The following is a 22,247-nucleotide window of genomic DNA, read 5'->3' as shown; positions in this document are numbered from 1 at the left end:
TTTCTCTGTTGCCTCTGCTTTTTACAAATAAGGAAATGTGGAAAATTAGATTTTAATGATTTAAAGGTAAGTATAATCGAAAGCTTGTGTCTCCATTTGTGTTGCCAAAATGTGTTTAGAAAACGGAGCTGATTTATTGACTCTCATTACATGTTGTTTTGCCTTGAGTAAGTTTTTCTAACTTTGAAACAACGGTCAGGACCATAACTTCATCATCACCATCATCATCACACCCAACTAATCATGATTTTTATGAAAGCACATGCATTCAACCCTCCATATGTTGTTGCTGTCTTTTAAAATATTTACTTCGATGCAAAATAGTATGCCACAAAAAATATTAATTATCTTTTGTCAGGACATCCATTATTCCAGAAAAGTTTACTCATGGAAAATATTATAAATGTCTCCCAAAGCACTGTATATTTTCTAAATGGTACAGTGTAATGAGTTTTTTGTACCCACATCCATTGGATAATGATTAATAGTTCTGGGCTGTTATTTGCAAAATGCAATCAGTTATTCTGCCATAACATGTCATGGCAAACCGCTTTTTGTGTTTGTCCCATACTCCTCACAGAGAAGAAGTTGCTCTTTGTTCTGCTTCCAATGTAAATTACTATGTTCACAGAGTAATTGTCACCTTATCATTCAAAGAAAAGGGAAATTGTCACCTATCACACATGACTGTCACCTATCATGCAGTACAGAGGAAGCTTGGCTCAAAATACCATGACATAAGGGACTGAATGAAAAAACGATTACAGGTATGTTAATACACTCAATGTGATTTAGCACACAATCTGTGTCATCTGAAACACCAAACTGGCTTCTTAAACTGAATTTCACTTTCACTTTGTGATTTTTACATAAAAATCCTGCCTAGTGTAGCTTAAAGTCAACATCCACAGACATTGTAATGCTTCATCAAAATCAGTTAAGATGTATTATTGTAATAATCCTACTTTGTCATCTGTGCATGACATTTCTACACACCAGTATTAAGATATGATTTGGCTATAAAAATACACAATATATTGCTGTGGTGGTTGATAGACTGGTTCCTATCTGGGGAACTGTCTGTATTGTGCTCGCATGGGTTTAAATGTAACTCTTCCTATGCTGCTGCATATCTCTCCTCTCTCTTCTTCTTCTTCTTCTTCACTGCCTGCACTACCTGAAAACTCAGCCCAATACTGAAGGAGGCTGACACCCTTGAAAAGAAAATTCCTGATCTGCCCTAACCACAATGTCTAATGTTACTTCTAACTCTGTTCCAGTATACAAATGTACTTTTGTTGACTACTACTTATAATGTTAGCAATTCAACCAGCTCAGGGCCTTAGTGGTTTAAGTATCCATACATAGCTTGGCACTCAACGTTGTGAATAATTTACAGATTATTGCCCTTGGGGTAATAGCTTCCAACGGACTAGTGCCTTATTGGGAGGGTGTACTTGTGCTGTAACATACGTTGACTGTAAACACCAGCAATGAGAGTTTTGACTTTCAGTTACCACTATTATATGGGTTTAAGAACACTGTCATCTAAATATCCAATCTGGCACTTTAGTATGACAAATCTGGGTATTGATGCAGTGATTTTTGAAGTTTAGAACTTTTGGATTATCCTTCATATCCCACTGTAACTGGAAGAAACAGAACCTTTGGTTTACAAACAATACAAAACTATTACTTCAAATCACATTTAAAGCTCCTCTCTATCTGTCATATTCTGTCATAACATTTATCATCAATCAGTCAAACAATCTGAGGGTGAAAAAACATTTGCAGTCCAATGAAATGAACATAATTAAGAAGTAGCTTCAGCCAAGCGAAATGATTTGTTAAAGATGCGTTCCAGCCGTGCTGATGATTCTCATGAAGCTCAGCTAGCCATGCTTATTGGTTGCTATGGCAACTCTTGTGGTAACCAGAGAGATAGTTACCAATCGTTGCACTCTCCTATTTTGTATTCACTATATATATATATACTCATTACATTATGTTGAAGAAAATGTTTTAGACTCACGAGTTGGTAACCATGTAAAAGCCATAATACCCTAGAGGATGTTCTTTGCTGCGATTATGTGTGCTTCATACATCAGTACTACCGACTACTGCATCACTGTCCTACCCATAATCTCAGGTAAGAATGCCCTCTGAGATATTATTGCTATAAACAAATTCAGCAGTAGGGCGACCATACTGCAGGTGAAGCTTCACTCTCAGTCTAGTGTTTCTAGTCATCTCAGTGCAATTTTTAATGTGGCACTGTTGAACACAGTTTATTTCTTTGTCTTAACGTCCAACCAGTTAATTTAGCTTTAGCAGCTGAGGCTATGTGGACAGGTTGGCTAATTGTTGCTTCGCCTCAGCCGGTGGGGAGAGAGGCCAAGGACCTAGCCAAAAAAGACTTGGTGGCTCTGGCTACTTGGCTATAGTATTGATGATATTGCTCTGTGTGTTGCGGCAAGAAACAATAGTTTATGTCCTTACTCAAATTTGTGATCTATAAATGAAAGTGTAAACAGCACAGAATCACGTATCTTGCTCCCACAACTTGTGTTTGCCTTAGAGCTCTGTAGTATTGTGCACATCTTCCTATTTTTAAGTTTATAATGGCATTTAGGCTAGAAATAACTGTGGAGAGACATTCAAGGGGAACTCTGCGTGTGTGTGTGTGTGTGTGTGTGTGTGTGTTTTGGTGGTGGTGGTGGGGAGGGGGTAAAATGTGGATGCCATGCACTTCAAGATCCACCCCCTCTGAGCCTAAACTCATTTATAGGCCTAAGCAGGTTGCTTTGTCATTTGTGTGATGTTGTCATCAGCTTAGCCTAAATGTTGGGTATCATTGGAAATTTTAAATGTACAATTAATACACTTGATACTTTGATGCTTTAAGCTGTTATTGGTCATCGTCACAGACAAAACAGGTGGCAAGCTTATACAACAGAACCAACTTAGTATACTGTAAAACAAAAACGTAGAGGAACCGTTTTTACTTTGCAAGTAATACAAAATTTAATTCCAGTTCAGTTTAAACTTCACGTTAGCTTACCTTGTTAGAGTGCATATTCGCTGTTAACAAGGGCTGTTATTGGCTCTTATCCTTCTTCCTGCTCTTCAAAACAAATGGCAGGTAAGCAGTGGTGGAAGAAGTACTCAGATCTTTTACTTAAGTAAAAGTAGAAATACCACAGTATAAAAATACTCTGTTACAAGTAAAAGTCCTGCATTCAAAATGTTACTTAAGTAAAAGTACAAAAGTATTAGCATCAAAATGTACTTAAAGCAACAAAAGTAAAAGTACTCATTATGCAGAATGGCCCATTTCAGAATAATACAGTATATATTATATTATTGAATTATAATTATTGATGCATTAATGTGTAAGCATCACTTTAATGTTGCAGCTGGAAAAGGTGGGGCTGATTTCCACTACTTTATATACTGCTGGGTAGTTTACAGTAATCTATAATAATACATCACAATTTATTAGTTGATTATATTTTGTATTAATAATCTGAATCTGCAAAGTAACTAGTAACTTAAGTTATCAAATAAAGGTAGTGGAGTAAAAAGTACAATATTTCCCTCTGAAATGTAGTGGATTAGAAGTATAAAGTAGCATAAAATGGTAATACTCAAGTAAAGTACAAGTACCTCAAAATTGTACGTAAGTACAGTATTCGAGTAAATGTACTTAGTTACTTTCCACCTCTGCAGGTAAGGGAGGGGCAAGCAGCAACAACCTCTTTGTGGCAGGATGCAAAAGGTTTTATGGGCAATGTCTTCTTAAAATGAAGTAACACAAAATGCTACACATAGCACCTTCACTTAGGATGAACCTGCCCTTCATAAAAATTCTACAACCCCAGTCAATTAATTTTGGCCGCAGATCATTACTGGTTTGCTGGGGTCACCACAGATGGCTCTAATCTTCCCAGCACATCTGAAAGGTGTGTTGCTTATGGCAAAACTGATTCTGAAGCAAGAGGGAGAGGTATGTTCACAAGTCCTGTATGTCCTCTAATCACAGTAATAATGCTGATACCTTCACAGCATCAAAGACAGGTTATTCTATTTGATCCAATGTGACCATTCTCTAATGGCTGTCACTGGCCATATTCTTATGTTTATATCATGAGTTTTGGAGGAATCCTCATGAATATGTATGCCCCACTGCAACTGAATGCTCAGCATGAAATGAAATACTGCGCTGCTTGAGGGTTGTTTGCCTTGAGACACAAATCTAAATCTACATATTGCCCATTGCATACAAATAGAAGTGCTACAGGCCTGAACCTACGGGCTACCTCAATCAACACTTCTCTTCAAATGTGATGAAGACCTTTTTTGGCATTTAAAGATACCAGTTCAATTGGATATGCACAAACATTGTTCCTGCTGTCGGGCAAAAACCTCACAGTTGGTGTTTTTCTTTTTCTTACTTCCAATTTTACATGGTCATTTAAGAGCTGAGTAAGATTTGTGACACTGTTGTTGGCATCAATAATAAAATATGCCTTCTTTTCTTTATTCCTCCAAAACTTACTTTTTAGTGATACATGTTTTTTGCCTGACAACAGCATCATGCGCTGAGAAAAAAGACTGCTACAGTGCATGGGCACCATGAACACAGCATCATTTTCCAGCTACATTAAAATAACTGCATTTTCTCTTCCATGGTCCAATAACTGAAGAAAGGATCTTGATTTGTTTTCCCCTATGGCTGCAAATCTCATTTTTATAGCACAAGATATTATGTGCAAACCAATTCCAAATCCACTTTTCCAGTCTACTTTTCCATTATCACAATAAAATCGGAGCTCATTTTTACGATGGCTGAATGTTCAAATACATTAAAAATGGGTCTGAGAATAGTGTTGCCCTCGTGGCCGTTGTCTTTTGAATTAAATGTCAACACAGGTGTAAAACAAAATGTAACCTCATATTCTGTTGGATATAAATGTGTCATTTGCTGATATAGATGAGTCTGGGGGAGAAAGAGGCTCATCTCCGAGCTCATAAATTAACTGGGGCCTGTCCATGGTTGAGTGACACATCTTTGATTTGTAGCTAGTAGTTAATTTCAATCCAAATCCACCATGCTGTAATTTCTCACAACTTCCTGCTTCCCAGACTGTCATGCTTGGATCATGGCCGAGGAAAAAGGAATACACCACCGGCAAATAAATGACATGCCATGTAACCTTTCAAAGCAAGCCATGTGCTAATATAAATAACAGCAAACACCATAAAACTTCCACTGTTTAAATAGATACGAGTATTCAGTCAACTAACTAGTCAAAGCAAATTGCTGGTGGTGCTCAGTGACAACCAATTTAATGATTTCTGCCTCTGATTCTGGTCCAGTGTAATTGATTTCCACAGTGTAATTATGTCAGGACAAATGCAGTGTTTTGAGTCGACTCGTGCCTCCAGTAGAGAACCATATTAAGCTGTGAGACGAGGCTCAGGAGGGCAGCCAGTTTGGACAGGGGAGAAACAGAGGGGTGGCTGGATCTGAGCCATGACCCTTCTACTGTCTCTCTCCAAAACTGTCATTTCCATTAGCGTGGACTCACTAGGGCCCTGACAAACTCTCTCATCCCCTCTAACTCTATCCGATTGGACAACCACTGGACTGTGTCGTTGAATTCTTCATAAATGGTTGTGTTTTCTGAAGCATGAATAGCGCCGCAGTGCTGGTAAATGAAATCGCTGTATATAATGGAGAAGTTTCTTATAATGCTATACCTTTCATTGGAATGTGAAATAAGACTTAAAGAGAGTAGTTATGGTCGACAACCTGGAGCCGGTCCAATATGTGCTGTTGAGCGGTGGAATTTGGATTTGCAATAATGATAGCTTTTAGATAGCTCTCTGTATGGAGAATGTGCTCCATAAGGTCTGCATATGTTGCAAGTGAAATGTGAGGCGCTTGCTTGAACTACGTTTTCTGACTCAACTGTGGCTATCCTTTATGATATTCATGGTACATTAAAATGCCAATTCAAACAGCAAGAGTAGGTATGTATTTTTGGCAAGTGCTATGGGTCTACTTTGAGAATATGTGTATATAAAATTTGATCTTATGCAGTAGTCTAGATCAGTTTTTTTGCTTTCTCAGATATATAGTATTGAATCAGAAAATGTAATTCTTTGAATCTGAAATAAAATGCATTTAAAAAAAAAATAGGAATAGGAAAAGGAGCAAATGCCTTTAAGGCAGAAGATGACAAGACAACAAGGGAAAAGAGCAAAACTGAACAGAGCTGAAGAGAAGAGAAAAGACAAGAGGAGAGAAGACAATAAAAGAGAAGAGGAGAGAAGAGAAGAGAAGAGAAGAGACGAGAAGAGAAGAGAAGAGAAGAGAAGAGAAGAGAAGAGAAGAGAAGAGAAGAGAAGAAAGGTAGAAAGGTAGAAATGCTCTCTACAGACAATCCATTTACTCCCAAACACACCTTGGGTTATTGAGAACGATAACAATGCAGCGAGGGCCTTTTGTATCGTGGCACACAGACACATGTTTCTCCTAGCCTGACATAATTGCCATTCTTCCTCTCTTTTCTATCTGGGCAACATCAATCTCTGTTGCCTGGCTGTCAGAACTGTCGGAGGCACGGAGCAAAGCCAGGCTCCCGGTATCAGGCTTTGTGAAGTGGTGGAGCTAACCACAAGATGCCGCTGAGGATGAGAGGGGAGATCATACAACTGGCTCAGCCAAAAGACTCTATCCTTCTCTTTACATCATGTGTCACCAGATAGGTTTAGTGTAAAACTCTGACTTCAGCACCAAAGCCCCATATAGGGTGACAGTAACAAATTGATTCTTGTTGTCTCTGCGATTTCTAATATCACATCAATAACACCTAAAATGGCATGGCATGCGGAGTATAAAAAACAAGCAGCGTGTGACAGTACATATGGGGGCACATCACAATTGATGATGTTATGCACACCTTGTACACACGACTGTTTAAAGGAAGCCGATTCAGATTATTTGAAATAGGTGTGCTGAACTGTTATCGAAAACTATGAGCTTGTGCAGTCGGCGGAAAAAACGGGAAAAAACCCAAAGAATATCCTGTGCACTGTGAACATAGACTAATCACTGTTTCAAAATTTTTCACAACTTTGGGATGAAAAAGATTGTTTGAGGGGAGAAGCAATATTTCACTGGGTGAAATAGGTGCAGGCAATCTGCCTTTGGAGTGGAGAAGGCAGCAGTGTTTTATAATGGAAGAAATTCAATGTGACATGTCGAGAATGAATTGCTCAGTCAACCAGAAATATCCCTTGTTCTAATGGCTTGGGACATTCAGTGGCGTGTTCTCTCCTCCTCCTCCCCCTCCCCCCATATTTCTCTCTATCTCTCCTTTCGTCTATCTCTCTGTCTGTCTGTCTGGGAGCATATACATGTACAAACACAACACACATCTGTAATGAATAAGGTTAGGAACGACCCTTGATTGCTGAAATGTGATCAGAGTGTGGTAACCGAAATGTACAGTGGTTAAATTTGTCCGAGTCTCAAAGGGCTTGATGGGAGCAGAACCTAACTGACCTATGGAAAATGAAATTTGCTGCGATATCATTACTGTTCTTGATAGCGGATCATTGATTCATTTGTAAAATAAAGTTGATCTATTTCAAAGGTTAACCAACCCATAAATGCGGAGGACTATACTACTCATACTGTATCTACAGCTGAGGGGTTTCCTTCCAAAATGTTAAATATCCATTTTGCAAACACAAACGATTACAACCTCTAAAATGCTAGTATTTTGAAATGGGCTCATGGTAGCTAATAATGTTAATGATATTCAAAGGGGAGTTTCATGCCTTTCATGCCTTGTCAGCGCTGGTGTCACATTTTTCAAATAATGGATATCTCATTTTAGAATGAAACTCTTCGCCTGCATTATAAATGTGGAAATATATACCGTTTCATTCACAGCAGTACATGGTACAATGGTCAAATTCATAATGTGTGGACTGGAGTTGTGTACACTTCAACATTCAAAGTATAAATGTATTTTCCGCGGGTCACTGCTCTGTTGTGATATGTGAATTGTTGTTGGTGATATGGAATATTCATTCTCTCGGTGTAGATAGAGGATGCATTGTCATGTATCCTTTATCATTATTGGCTTGTGAGTGTATACACTCTGTATGATTGGCACTTTGGATATTCGTCCTGTCCACAGAGCATGTCTCTACCTTACATGAAATATGATCTCTTGAGGAGTGTAATCATGGGTTGGAAGATTGCTTTCTATTATCCAGGAGTGAAAATGATAAATTGGTGCTGGGGGAAAAAAAAAAATGTTTCAGATGTCAATTTCATCACAGGGCTATTTTGCACACATGCTCAATTTCATTGTGTTAGGTGTCTGATAGAAGTATTGTTGAAGATTGTGATGATTCTCCCCTCTCATCAGCAGGGTTTTGTGAGGGGCGACACAGCATATAATCTGTTCTCAGGACGGGTTAGCACACAGGGAGGGGACCCGTGCTTCTGTGAATGCCGCACACCTTCGTATTCATAAACTCAAAACTTAGCTGCTCTCGGCATGGTGACATGTAAACTGGAAACAAACCAAACTCGGGGGCTAAAAATATCGCAGCAGGAAGATAGGTTATCTATCTGCAGATAACAGGCTACAGCACACATTACATATTAACCAACATTCACATACTGGGTATTCAACACTTGTACTCTGTGAAGCTTTTGTATGAACACTATTAAAGCGGATTTGGGACAACACACATTTGTGTTAATTCTCTATCTAATATGTTAACATCAATACATACTGACAGAAGTCAGTTGTTGTTAACGTAATAATCTAATAGTCTGTTTTGCTTCTGTCGATTGTCGATTGATGTAATACAGTAGTGACTGAAGCTATATCCAGTTCATGACAGCTTTTGCATTTGCTGCTCTAAACACCCAATGTAGCTCTTTCCTGGGAAAAATCCTCCAGCGCACAGGAGGTGATGTGTTTTACACTTTCAGCAGCAGCAACTGGTTTGTTTGGAATAAATAGAAGAAGAACTGGGTAGTTAGCATGAGCAGTGATAGCCACCATGGCTGAACAGACAGAGAATAGAGCACCACCTACAGAAACTCAAACTTCATCAACAACAGAATCAACAGAAAATCCAAGGCGAAAGACGTCACAGTACTGGACACACTGTTTGATTGACAGGTGATCTGTGGGAAGTGCAGTGGAGAAACACTGCTTATATAAGAAACTTTCTTAGAACCACTTCGCACCAAAGATATCACCCAAAAAAACAAAACAGAAAAAAAACAATGGTCCTGCAGATTGCCAATTTAACATCAATACATTCTGAGAGAAATAGGCGATTACTAACATATGTTGTGCTGAAAAGTAACACATCTGTTTGTCCCAAACTAGACTGACAGATGTGCTGAAAAGGAAAAATATACTGATGAAATGAAATGTTTAACAAATCCACAACAGGGCTGTTTATGGTGCATGCAGTAACACAGCTGTTTGTGGCCAAATCTCCACCAAATGATCTACGGGGGATGAAGTCCCACAAGGTGGACCGGAGACTTTGTCATTATATCATTAGCACTGGAAGCCCCCTTCTTGTTGGAGCTAATGCACTGCTGTCCATTCACGCAGACCCATCTCCTCCTGGGCTCTAGCTGCGTTAAGCTAATACTCTCCGAGGCGTTAACATTAAGCTGGGCTACAATGTCCAGTGAGTCTGTGTAAAAGGGGGCTCCCTGTGCAGCTCCGCTCAGCGCACTGTTTAGAGTCACCACACCATTAGTCAAATCTCCTCAGCCATGAAAAAAAAGAGGAGGAAGGGGGAGGAGAGGGGCGGAAAAAAAAAAAAAATCACAACAGAATATGCATGCATAAAATTCGACACATTTGTTCCCATGGCAACCATTCAGCATGTCATTCACTTGTCAAGCCGCATCAGGGCCGATGGGGTCCATTGTCTGGGTCCTGGCGAGCATGGCTGCATGGAACAGACTCAGCCCCCTTCTCTTCCTCCCTCTGACCGACATCCAGGTCATTCACCATGCTGTTATTTCTCTTTAATTCACATTCGGCTAGTTTTTTCAGCGCTAATCGCACGACAAATGACCACCACGGCTCAAAAAAAAAGAAGGGGGAGAATGCAGTGCAGTACTGAGGCATGGCTTTTATGATTCCTTTGAATAGGAGGGGGGGATTAGAGAGAAATTCAGGGCCACTTCTTTCAGATCAACACCTCAAAGATTTTCCCTGCTTTATTTTATAGATTCGGTGGGCGGCGAAGGCAGCTCGGAGCCTCAACGTCTATGACTGGCTGTCAAGATCAGTTTAACAGTCACAATGGAAGAAAAGGCCATTTGACTTCTGTAATCTTTTCTAACATGCTCTGGAGTTGCTGTTGATTGGCACTGCTCGAGCATTTCCCCCGTGAATAGCACTGTGCTGTTTATATGTTAAGGTTGTGCAGAGGTTGTCGGACCTCGTATGCTGCTTTCAAACACTTAAGCAAATTGTTCAGCTTCATTGTTGTGATCTGTTTTTGCAAGAAAATGCGCCATTATTGCTCGAGCAATTAGGTGTAATAGAGCAGGACTACGGAACAAATGCCGTGGAGTGAGCGGCAAATTTGTATCGCACCAGCACACTCTGTTGTGATGAACCTTAGATTCACCCAGGTCCATATCAAACTAATGCTGTATGCTTCCTCCTTTAGTTAATAAACAACCCAACCTTTTGCTTCTCAACACGACTTACAAATTGGTTAAGCTTGTCTGGCCTGTCAGCTGTGAGGCCAAACTACTCTGTTGCTGTTACTATTACTACAGCTCTTCTAAACCGTGTATTAAATTCATGCCTGTGAAATTGTGAAATCTACACTGGTTTTGATCCAGATAAAGCTTCATTTTTGTACCCATTTTTCGGCACATCACAGCGCCTGGCAATGCTTATGCAAGTTTACAATAACACATTGTCAACCACTCGGATGCTTCCGAGCGACGCAGCATTGTTCATTAAAACCTGTCTGGTGGAGGCTGTTCTCCCAGCGCTGCACATGTGGTGAGCAGATATTTAGTGTGGTTGCGAGCTGCAGATCGTCCTCCTGAGGACAGCTGTAAGCAGGAGCAGACTGAGGCTGTTTGGTCAAACAGCCATCTCTCAACACAGCGACACAGCCGCTCCAACCAATCACCTGCCACAGCCCAATCAATATACATCAGTGGGGATAATATATGATATCGAGCGGTGTATAAATCTGTGTTGTTGTCAATTCATTGCAGTTTTTATTTGATCTACTCTCTCACTGTGTTAAATTGAATGGATGTGCACCTCATCCTACAATGCATTTAGCAGTTTTTGCTAAATAACAAATTAGAAATAGAAAGTAGTAGGTTGCAGATGCAGATTCAGACTTTTAGGTGTTCATATTGGCAGTTTTCCATGTTGTTCTTCCCTTTGAGGCAGCGCGATGTTTTGGTTCAGTCTCATAACTCATTGTTCCACATGCCTGTACACTTTCAGCAGACACTTATACAACCTTCATGCTTATTTTTTTTCCCGGAGATCAGGAAGGAACGGGGCTGTAGCAACTTGTAATGCCATCAAATGAGAATCCTCATAGATCATGTGAAAAGAGAGGAGGGGAGATTTTCTTGGTCGTGCCGTGCCTCGGAGCTATTCGCACAACAACATCCGAATGATTAAGTCAGCACAGGAGCTGGGGAGATGAATAAATGAGAACTTTATTTTGCTATATTAAAAAATGAAACTGAGACGCGCAGTTATACAGCACAATAATATATAAGCCAGTGTCCGTGGAAATAGAAGGTAATTGATGTGCTGCTACATTTCAGGAGGTTTTTTCTTTTTTTTACTCCAACTAGACGAATGCACAGAAAGAGAGAATCAATCAAAAATTCACTTTTATATTCAACATCTGCTCTATAATGTTTGCTACTCTGCATACTATTGTTGGTTAGACAACTAGAGGGAATGCTATTCCTCCCTCTGCAGCTGTAGTTAGTGTTCAAGTATTTTGCATTGAACAGCCTATATAAATGGATTTGACACAATGGAAGGCTTGCCCACCAATATGTGGCACAGTGGTTTACACTATATTTTATGTGCGTTGCTTGCCATTGAACAATACGCAAAGTAAAAGCTCATATTAACTGGTCGCGTAAGAGTCAGCTTGGGTTTTTATGAAGGATGATATGATTGAAAGCAGCATAGAATTGTTAGACAATCACATGAAGAGATTGAGGATAAGCCTAGACAAATAAAAAGCCCCGATGGTGCACTCTGGCCCTGCAGCAGAGTGGAGGGTGTGAGAAAAGGGGAGTTAAACAGTACCCAGGTTTGGGCTCCTTAACAATTTCTCCTCGCTGGTGAAAGTTTGGGTGTGGGAGTTCTGCCTAAAGAGACGTGAGACAAGCTCACCGCCCCTGCTCACAGCCAGTATCAGGCCTAATGAGGCATTAATCGGAGGTGTGGGATGTTGCTCTTTAGAAAAGCACAGGGTCAGCAAAGCACAATGAAGACGACAACAAAGACTGGGGAGGCAGTGGCCTAAATGAGCGTTTCTCTGAACTGCACGCTCAGCAATCACTTCAAAAGCACGGTGACAGAATATTCACCAAATTTCAATGGAAAACATATGAAAGGGGCTTTGAATGCTTTTGTTTGTAGGTTTTCCTTTTTCACAAGGGTGATTAACACCCCCCCCCCCCCCACCCCCCACCCCCCCCTCCACCACCCCACCCCGTCAAACCCTGTGAGTTCTGGAAACAGCCTATGTGCCCACTGCGTGCCCACTGCTAGAGTCTAATAATATGCAAATAATGTGCTTGTTTATTAGTTTAAATTTTTTTTAACTAACTTCAATGGGTGTTATTCCCTGTTAGTTTTGATTTCCATCTGTTTATTCAACAATAATCCATATTTAATGAACCTCTACAGGCCTGTTTCAATTATTATTACTGCGTACGGAACTCAAGGCTAAGCTAAGTTGAGGGGGAAGTTTTAGTGTTGGAGCGCAGCCTTTCCTTTGCATTACTTCCTCTGTTCAGAAATCAGCTGGTCGAGCTCTCAGCTCCGATGCATGTTGAGCAGTGAGACGCTTCCCCATAATCACCAGAGGGTTGAAGGAAGGCTGATTGGCTTTTGTTGTTTTTCTGTTTTTTGGTATTTTTTTTATTAAAGCAGAAGGTTGTTTGATATTCATGCCATTGCATCAGCATTTGGATTACCTCTTGAGCTGTTTTCAAACTCCAATTTGTTTTCATTGTTGTGGCACTGAGGAAAAAAAAATTAACAAGAGGGTTGTTAAATATGATAGCCAATCACAAAAACCAAGGGTTGCGGTGATGTTGAACTATAATTTTTACTTTGCACAATGTCCTCAAGATGACGAAACACACTGAACAGATGGGCTTTTATACTGACTGTCCAAAAACATTCTCATTTCTCTTAACCATAGTGTCCAAAGGTATGTGAGACATGGGGTCGCTGATCGTCAACTGGTCTGGTGTGTTTCATATTTGGTTCATGCGGCCACAGATGGCTGTTAGACCCAGCCATCTGGATGTGAATGTCCAGCCCAGAATGTGTGTATCCCAGAGGATACTCTCCACCCCCAGATATACTGTACGATCCTGGTTTGATGTGAACCCGCAGATATCTGATATCTAACATCTCTCAAATATAAAATAAATGTTTTTTGTTGTTGGTTTCCACTTATAGTATTTAGTCTGAATGATTCGACCGTAACTGTGTCATAGATCATACTTAGTGAAACCACCCTCCCCATTCCTTGGGTTTCTGGTTCCTTCCACAAGACAGTTGCATTTGGAACTGTAATTATTGCTAAGCTGGCAATTCTCTTCCATATGTGGATTCCTGTTGAGCATGTTCTGCATTATGGATGATCTGCATTGTGGACAGGTTTTTGTGAATTTGTCAAAGTTTTTGGATGCACTCCACCCCTGCTTAGTTCCCAGCTCCTGCTTATGGACTGTGATGAGGACAGCACTCAAACTCCAATCCTCTCTTCTGTCCTGCCATGCATTCATATTTATAAGGGTTATTTTTTAGATGTATACAGTGATGCATTGTTTCATAATATCTTCTATTATAGCTACTTTTGACTGTTTTTTAATAATCGCCCTTGAAGACATGTGGTTGAGATTTTAGATGCCCTGGGGCATTTGGGCATTATTGGGCACAGTTGGTCTGGGATAGAACTAGCAACCCCACAGTTACTAGCCAACCAACTTGCCAGTCCCAGCCCTGTGGTCATATAGTGCCGGAGGCTATGACACACAGTTTCCACTGATACAACCTTGGGGATGTTAGAGTAGATGGGAAAATTGCTGTGCGCCTCATCATAGTTTCCCAGCTCTGCATGGGTCTTGTGTTTTGGATAATACAAATGGGAGGACAAGTCGAGCTAATGAGATTTTCATTCGCAGGGATGACATTGACATGCATTTGTTTTCATAAAACTTCTTTCTGATGATGTACCCTCCATGCTTGGCGATAGGTTAACCAGAAATCAAGTGCAGACTTTTGGGCTAATTAACGCTGCAGCTGTCAGCGACACTGACAGGTTGGGAGCCATGCTCTAATATCGGCTGCAGATGGGACTGCCTGCTTGAAAAGATCCAAATGCCCTCAACCAAAGTTCCAAGTGATGTGAAAATATGGTCTAAATTAGAAACCTAATGAGGACCAAAGAATCACTCTGCATGAAGAAATACAAGTAACATTACAACACTGCGGTGTGTGTGGAAAGCCATGGGGAACATGGGATAGCGGCGCTCCAAAAATCCAGAAAACAGCAAGACTTGGTCCCAGTTTACCATTTCTTTATTTTGGCTTCATCAAGGTAATGCATTTCGGCATAAAGCCTGAGCAGTGTGTGTTTGTTTTGTTGTGTGTGCATGTGTGTGTTTACTGTGTTTGTGTGAGTGGTGTGAGCGTGTTTGTGCGCATACATGTGCATGTGTGTGCCTGCTGTAGGGTTCGACCAATGTGGGTTTTTGAAGGCCAATACCAAAACTGATCATTTTAGACTGAAGCCGCCGATAGCCAATGTAGTATTCTGTGTTTCCCACAGAATTTTATTGTTGGCAGGATGGAAAAGCCTCTGAAACCTAGACTTTAAAAACTTAACCTAAACCTAAACTTTAGACTGTGAGACACCAAAACTCTCCACTGAACCCATAATGCAATTCTTTTAGGGTTAGCAGCTCTTTAAGACTTTAAGAGGATACTCTGGGATACATTACTGACTTTAAATTAAAATGATTAATTAATTTACAAAAGACATCATTGAAAAATTAAATTAATAAATTAAATGTGCAAAAAAAATAATTTTCAGGTTTTACAGACTGTTTTTATGCAGCTTTGTTCAGGGAGGAACTTCCATCATATCTGCAGTAGATGACATGACTGGCGGATATATTTAATCAAAGGCAAATATCGGCCAGATATATCGGCAAATCAATATATCTAACCCTTGTTGACGTGTGCATTTCTGTACTGTATGTACAGTACTTGTGTCAGTGAGTAGGTGTAGTTTTCCCTATATATCTGTCACCTATGAACGAAATCCATTTTTACCAGCTTGTGTGTCTGGAAAGTAAACATTTATTATACTGTATTGGAGTTAGTGGAAGCTGGTGCCTCAATGTATAAAGGCTCTAAATTTGGCTTTCCTCATCTAGTATTGATTTGAATTGCCTTCCAGACACTGTCTCATCATGCCACAAAAGACATTAGACTTTGATTGAAAATGCCTTTAAAGTTAACTGCTGGAAGAGGTAATTTATTGGGCAGCTACTTAATTTATTCCTCCTCTAATGCACATTCATCAGACAGATCAATAATCAAATGATTTCACTGATTATGTGAAATGAAATGTACTGAATGAGCTTGCATAGCAATCTTAGACAGCTCCTCACATTACAGTGGAAATATAACAATGGGATGTATTACATGGTTGCAATAGTTTTATAGAGCAAATTAGATGAATTTCGAGAGGTGTCTGCCACTTACTCTTGATCTCTTGTTAAATGCAAATGAGTGCAGTCAGCGGCATCTCAGTAAGTGCACCGGGAATCTTTTGAAAAAGGAAACAAACGGCTAAGAAGAAGACACAGGATGGGGAGGAAGGCATGGTACTTGAAACAGGCACCATTGTGGATGCCTATAGATTTCTCCAAGCTTTTTTAGTCCAAACATTTTCTCTTGGTCTCATTAGAATATAAACTATTGACCTTGTGTGCTCAGCGATCAAAGCTCTGGACCCTTCAACACTGAGGGAGATATTGAACACTTGTTTTTGACAAGGGCCTGTCAAACACTGTTGCCGTGGCAACGCGGACCCAATGCTAAACAAGACCGCGCTCACTGTTGCCTTTGTGCTCATGCAGAGAGACAGTAAATTAGAAATATATTTTACAATAAGATGCAGCGGAGGGACTCTGCACTGTTTCATTAACTGCTTCATCTCCAGGAACAGAGAAGCCACACTGATGCATTGACCTGCAGTATACAGTGCCATTAGGAGCCCCATTTCACATTTCTTGTTCTCTTCTGAGCATGTCCAAAGCAGGACAGACATTGATCTCCCTATTCTCCTTAATAATCGCCCTTGGTGAGTCACTTCCACTTTCATGGACAATGCCATAATTGAGATGTATCCATTTACTTCAATTGCACACTTTTTCTCTGCCAACCCCTGCTTTCACAATAAGCACTCGAGACAAACTCAATTTCATGAGTACACTCATTCCCCACATCGCCATGTAGAATCAGAAGGCCTTGATGAGAAAGGTGATGCTGCCTTCCATGAAGGGTCATGAGCAATCTCCCTGACAAGGAAAAAAGATGCCAAAAAAGACAAAGAAATTTACATCTCAACAAATGCACAGGTATTTTTTAGATTTTGAATCACCTGACAAGAACAAACTGCAGTGGAAAGCAATGGACCTAGCATCATGCTAATTTAGACCTACATAGTGACACAGTCAGATTAAAGTCCAATTAAAGCTAGGCAACTTTGCACATGGTAGCGAGAGGTAAGAGTTTGAAAAACCTCTATACCCAGAAATCATGTATCCTGATGTCAATGAACTGCACACTTATGTTTACCAACCTGGCTGGTCTGTGATCACTTAAATACCAAAGGAAACCAAAGGGACAAAAGAGACCAAATATTTAACGTTGGTGAGTCCAGCTTTCTCTGGACTGAGCGTTTGCTCGCTGCTGTTTGTATTTCACTCTGAATCGTCACGTCCTGTGGGTGGAGAAATGTTCATATCTGATACCAGGATTTGGCAAATTGGGCAAATCTACGGCGTCTCATTTAGTGGGGATGGGACGCTCTTCTCTTTTGCAGCCCCACTGTGTGATTTAGGCTGATAAAACAGACGTATTTTGACAACAAAATCAGAAAAAGCCTAGTGCAGCTTTAAAGAAGGTAAGGCTAATGAGCTAGCCTTTAGCCTCATCAGCCGCATTTGGTACATTAGCATTAGCCATGCAATCGTAGATTCTCATCAAAGTTGGATCCAGCAGATTAATATAAATGACAACCCAGTGTATCATCTGCTAGACTCAAAACTATGATCATGTTATTCATTAGCAATAGAACCATTTAGGTTGCTTTTGAAACTAAAAACAAAGGAGTCTGTGAGAATTTTACTGGATGTGACAGTGACCTCTGCTCCCTACTGACTCGGTTGTAATTATCACGAGTTATTTGTGGCCCTGGTTCGCAACTTAACCAGACTGAATAGAGTTTTCTCTGCACATGGCAGCAGAGAGCTGGCGAGGTTGGGTGAGCAAGCTATAAATATTCGAGAGAACAAAAGAGCAATTGACTGCTGCAGTGTAGGTGTTACACCATCTGTTAAGACAACAGAAATCCCACCTTCTGGATTCTTTATATTCATGATAGAAGTTAGCATACATTATGTACTCCTGCTTTGCTGCTAGAATTCTTTGATAAACAGAGACACAAACTTTGACCTTTGATACCAAGAACACAGACGACTGGGAATACATCCTGCATCAAGAGGTTTTAGTTTACAAACACAAAAGGTCTGGAACAAAATGACAAAATGCTTTGCTCAATGTTTCTTAAAGCGAGGCTCGAGCTGAAAAGTTTAATATAGACTCACAGTGAGGCTAAAGCCGCTTTCATAGAACCAGAAAAACAACAACAAAAAAAGAAAAACAAAAGGCAAAGCTGTGACCTTTATCTAGTTCTGCGTATCTTATAATTCTGACAGCAGGGCTGCCTGACCCTGGCAAGGAATCATTATTTCAATGCTAATCAGAATCACAATCCCTTTAATGGCCAAGAACAGTACAAGAACTTGTCTAGGTGAAATTGGTACTGAAATATATTGACAACTTACATAAGAGGTAACACATAACACAGTTCATAATACTGACACACATGGTACAAATACAACAGGGCCTCACATGCAGTGTAAAGGGGCAGTGCAAGACATAGACAGTATACATATCAACAGGCAAATATTCACTCTTCAATAACCATGTGTATTCAGGTAGCATGGCATAGAGTATGGCTATTATTGCATGTTAAGCTAATGCTTACTGCATTCTGTCAGAGTGTCCTTCCTTCTGAATGCCACATATCTCCAAACTGACCAGGTGAAGATAATCACCAACTTATTTGACCTTATGCATTATGGGTATTCTCCCCTATGTTTGACCTGGAGACAGAAAATGGGTTGATCTGTCACATTTTAAGAAGTAAGATGTTTGGCCCAAAAGCACTGCACAGTGTATTAGCAAATATGATGCAGGCTCATGAGCACTTTTGAGGTTGATGGTTCATGTCAAACAGTGAGGATACAATAAGATAACTGTCCCAATGACTTTTTGAAATCCCCACTGCAAAAAAAACATTGTACATAAAATTACGCCAGACAAAGCTTAATATACTGTTGTTTTCCCATGTATGCCCATAGCCCAAAGCAGGGAAAGAGATGTGTGTCTAGAAAGCGAGGACATCAGGCTGGGGGACCTTCCCTTAAAGGACTACAGCAACTATTTGGGAATTTGGTCCATTGGTCACCTTACCCAATATCTGACAAGAGCATTGGCACCAAAATCATCTCTGTGAGTCTGGTAGGTAGTTTTGTCCAGTGTGCATGCTAACACTTTAGCATACAGTATGTAATTGTAGGCGGTTAGCACAATCCTAAAAGTGAGACATTGAGAATTCGCAGCTCTAAGGCTGGGCGGTTAGTTAATTTTAATAATACTCGTCTAAACCTGCCAGGCTTGTTTAGGGCATTGGCAAATAGACAAAAAATAATTCACTCTTTGAAACAACTTTCAATGCCAGAAGATCTCAGACTTCGAGCAGGACTTGTTTTGTGAGCAAAGTTAGCCAAACAGCTAACTTTGCGCCATTGATTCATAATGGACATCACTCATGATGAAGATTGAAGTTCTTTTTTCAGACGTTATGAATCTACAAGCTGTAGGAAAAAAAACACTTCCAAATTTGCATTAATAAAAGGTGTATCTTTATACTTTTGGTAATGCTCTTCGTTCATGATTACTTAACATATTGTATGCTAAAGCGTTATGCGCACTGGACAGAACTATCTAACAGAGACATATAAGATGATTTTGGTGCCAATCCTCTCATCATATATTGGTTAAGGTGACCACTGGGCAATTCCCCCCCAAAAGATTGCACCAGTAAATACCCATGATACATTACTAGGAGGCACTCTTTTGAGGATGGAATATGTGATAATGTGTTCAATCCAATAAATGATCCAATAAATAACTATGTAAACAAAGCCAGTAATGGGACAACAGCGTTTCAGTATGGGTTACTTCACTTGCAGTTATGGATTGGGCTTTTAACGGGACAGAACTGGTAAACCAAAAGCAGTATTGTGAAAATATATTCTATTATTATGTGCTGCTTTTGATGTTTTGTTGTTAATACACACAATTATCAGCAGTTCCACTGGAAAATAGATGGTACAGGGCATTTTGTAATAATATGTATCCACGATGCCAGCTATTTCTTTATATAACGCTTCGATAATGATGTGTACATATAACCCTCTTTTCTCTGAATTGTCATGCTTTTTAGAATACAGCGAGGAGCAGAGAAAGACATCTACTTCATTAGCTTTCAAGTTCAGACCTGGTAATTGAAATCCATTAGGACGATCTAAAATGGATCTGATGGTAAATATAAGTGAATTTCGTGGAAGCAGGGGCAGGTTCTTCAAGCAAATGTAAATTTGTATCTGCCAGACACAATGTCTTTGTGTGTGTGCATGTGCGTGTGTGTGTGTGTGTGTGTGTGTGTGTGTGTGTGTGTGTGTGTGTGTGTAATGCATGCATGCTTGCACAGCTAGAGAGAATAAAAGGAACATGGAGGGTGAAAGAGGGAGAGAGAGAAATAGAGAGAGAGAGAGAGAGAGAGAGAGAGAGAGAGAGAGAGAGAGAGAGCAGAGAAGGAGAGAGAGAACTGAGTGCAGTAATATCCATTAGATTTATTGTGCTGCAATTCCCAGTCCCTCCAGTTCTGCCTGAGGGGGACTATATTACATTTCATCACAGTTTCATTTTCTCCTGCAGATGAGAAATGGGAGTTCTGTTGCAGTAATGTAGCATGTATGTGTTAAATCTCATCTCTAATAAAATCAAACACATCACAACTCCTGGCACTTTTGCTACAGGGCCATGACAAAATGAAGCGCCATCTGTTATCACATCAAGACCGGCTTATTAGAACATAAAAATCAAACACACCCAAGGATGAGAATGAGGATAATGAATACAGGAGGTAATGGAATGTGAGCAGAGGATCGGCCTGAAAGGTGGGAGACGGTCCCTTCAGAATCAGTCACTTTATTCCCCAAGTGCAGTATATGTACAGGCATCTTTCTGGCAGTGGCGCAAAGACAAGCTGACATCACACATTGACATTGTCCCTGACACACAGCACAGGAACAACAGGACCTCACAGAGTGTGCGAGGGGACAGTTCAGCTAAGTCTACCCTCCGCACTGCTGGTGACTGTCAAGCTTTCTTTGTCAGAGAAGCACAATTATAGTATATCAATCTGGGAAATGTGTCTCAGTGCCTTTGAGGGTGTAAAAGGGGGAATTGAAACACTGCCTGGGTGTGACAGTTTGTCATTCAGATCACGGATATTTGACATGATTGACCCAATTCAAATTACAGTGTATAAATTGGAATAGATTCTTGTTTTAAATGTGTTTTCAATGGATTTTGGAGGCAAAGGTAATCCTTAAACAAATGAAAGTAATCAGATTACACTGCTGCGTGTATTCTAGTGGGTTAACGTCCTGATCTCTTCTACCCTGCTCCTGAATATTATTACACTCACAAATATGATTGCATAATCATTCAAATCATACAAAAAATGCAAATTTGTTCTTTGGTTTACAGGCTTTTGTGAGACTTAAGATGTTTTAATCATCGTTAATCATGGTCACCCTGAATTTGATTTGAAGTATGCTTTGTAGTAGTAGTGGTAGTAGTAGTAGTGGTAGTATTGGTAACAGCAGTAGTAATAGTAGTAGTAGTAGTGATACTAGTAGTAGCAGTAGTAGTAGTGATACTAGTAGTAGCAGTAGTAGTATTACTACTAGTAGTAGAATTGGTAACAGTAGTAGTAATAGTAGTAGTAGTAGTAGTAGTAGTAGTAGTATTGGTAACAGTAGTAGTAGTAGTAGTAGTAGTAGTAGTATTGGTAACAGTAGTAGTAATAGTAGTAGTAGTAGTATTGGTAGCATTAGTAGTAGTAGTATTGGTAACAGTAGTAGTAATAGTAGTAGTAGTAGTATTGGTAACAGTAGTGGTAATAGTAGTAGTAGTAGTATTGGTAGCATTAGTAGTAGTAGTATTGGTAACAGTAGTAGTAATAGTAGTAGTAGTAGTATTGGTAGCAGCAGTAGTTGTAGTAGTAGTAATAGTAGTAGTAGTATTGGTTAACAGTAGTAGTAATTGTTGTAGTAGTATAGTAGTAGTAGTATTGGTAACAATAGCCTAGTAGTAATCATAGCAGTAGTAGTAGTTGTAGTATTGATAGCAGTAGTATTAGTAGTAGTAGTAGTAGTAGTAGCACTAGTATAATAGTATAGCATTAGTATAGCACTAGCAGTAGTATTCCAGTGTAGATCT

The sequence above is a fragment of the Centroberyx gerrardi genome, chromosome 1 (genome assembly GCF_048128805.1).
Source record: "Centroberyx gerrardi isolate f3 chromosome 1, fCenGer3.hap1.cur.20231027, whole genome shotgun sequence".
Lineage (NCBI taxonomy): Eukaryota > Metazoa > Chordata > Actinopteri > Beryciformes > Berycidae > Centroberyx > Centroberyx gerrardi.
The sequence above is the reverse complement of the archived record's forward strand: the minus strand, read 5'-3'. Positions refer to the sequence as shown.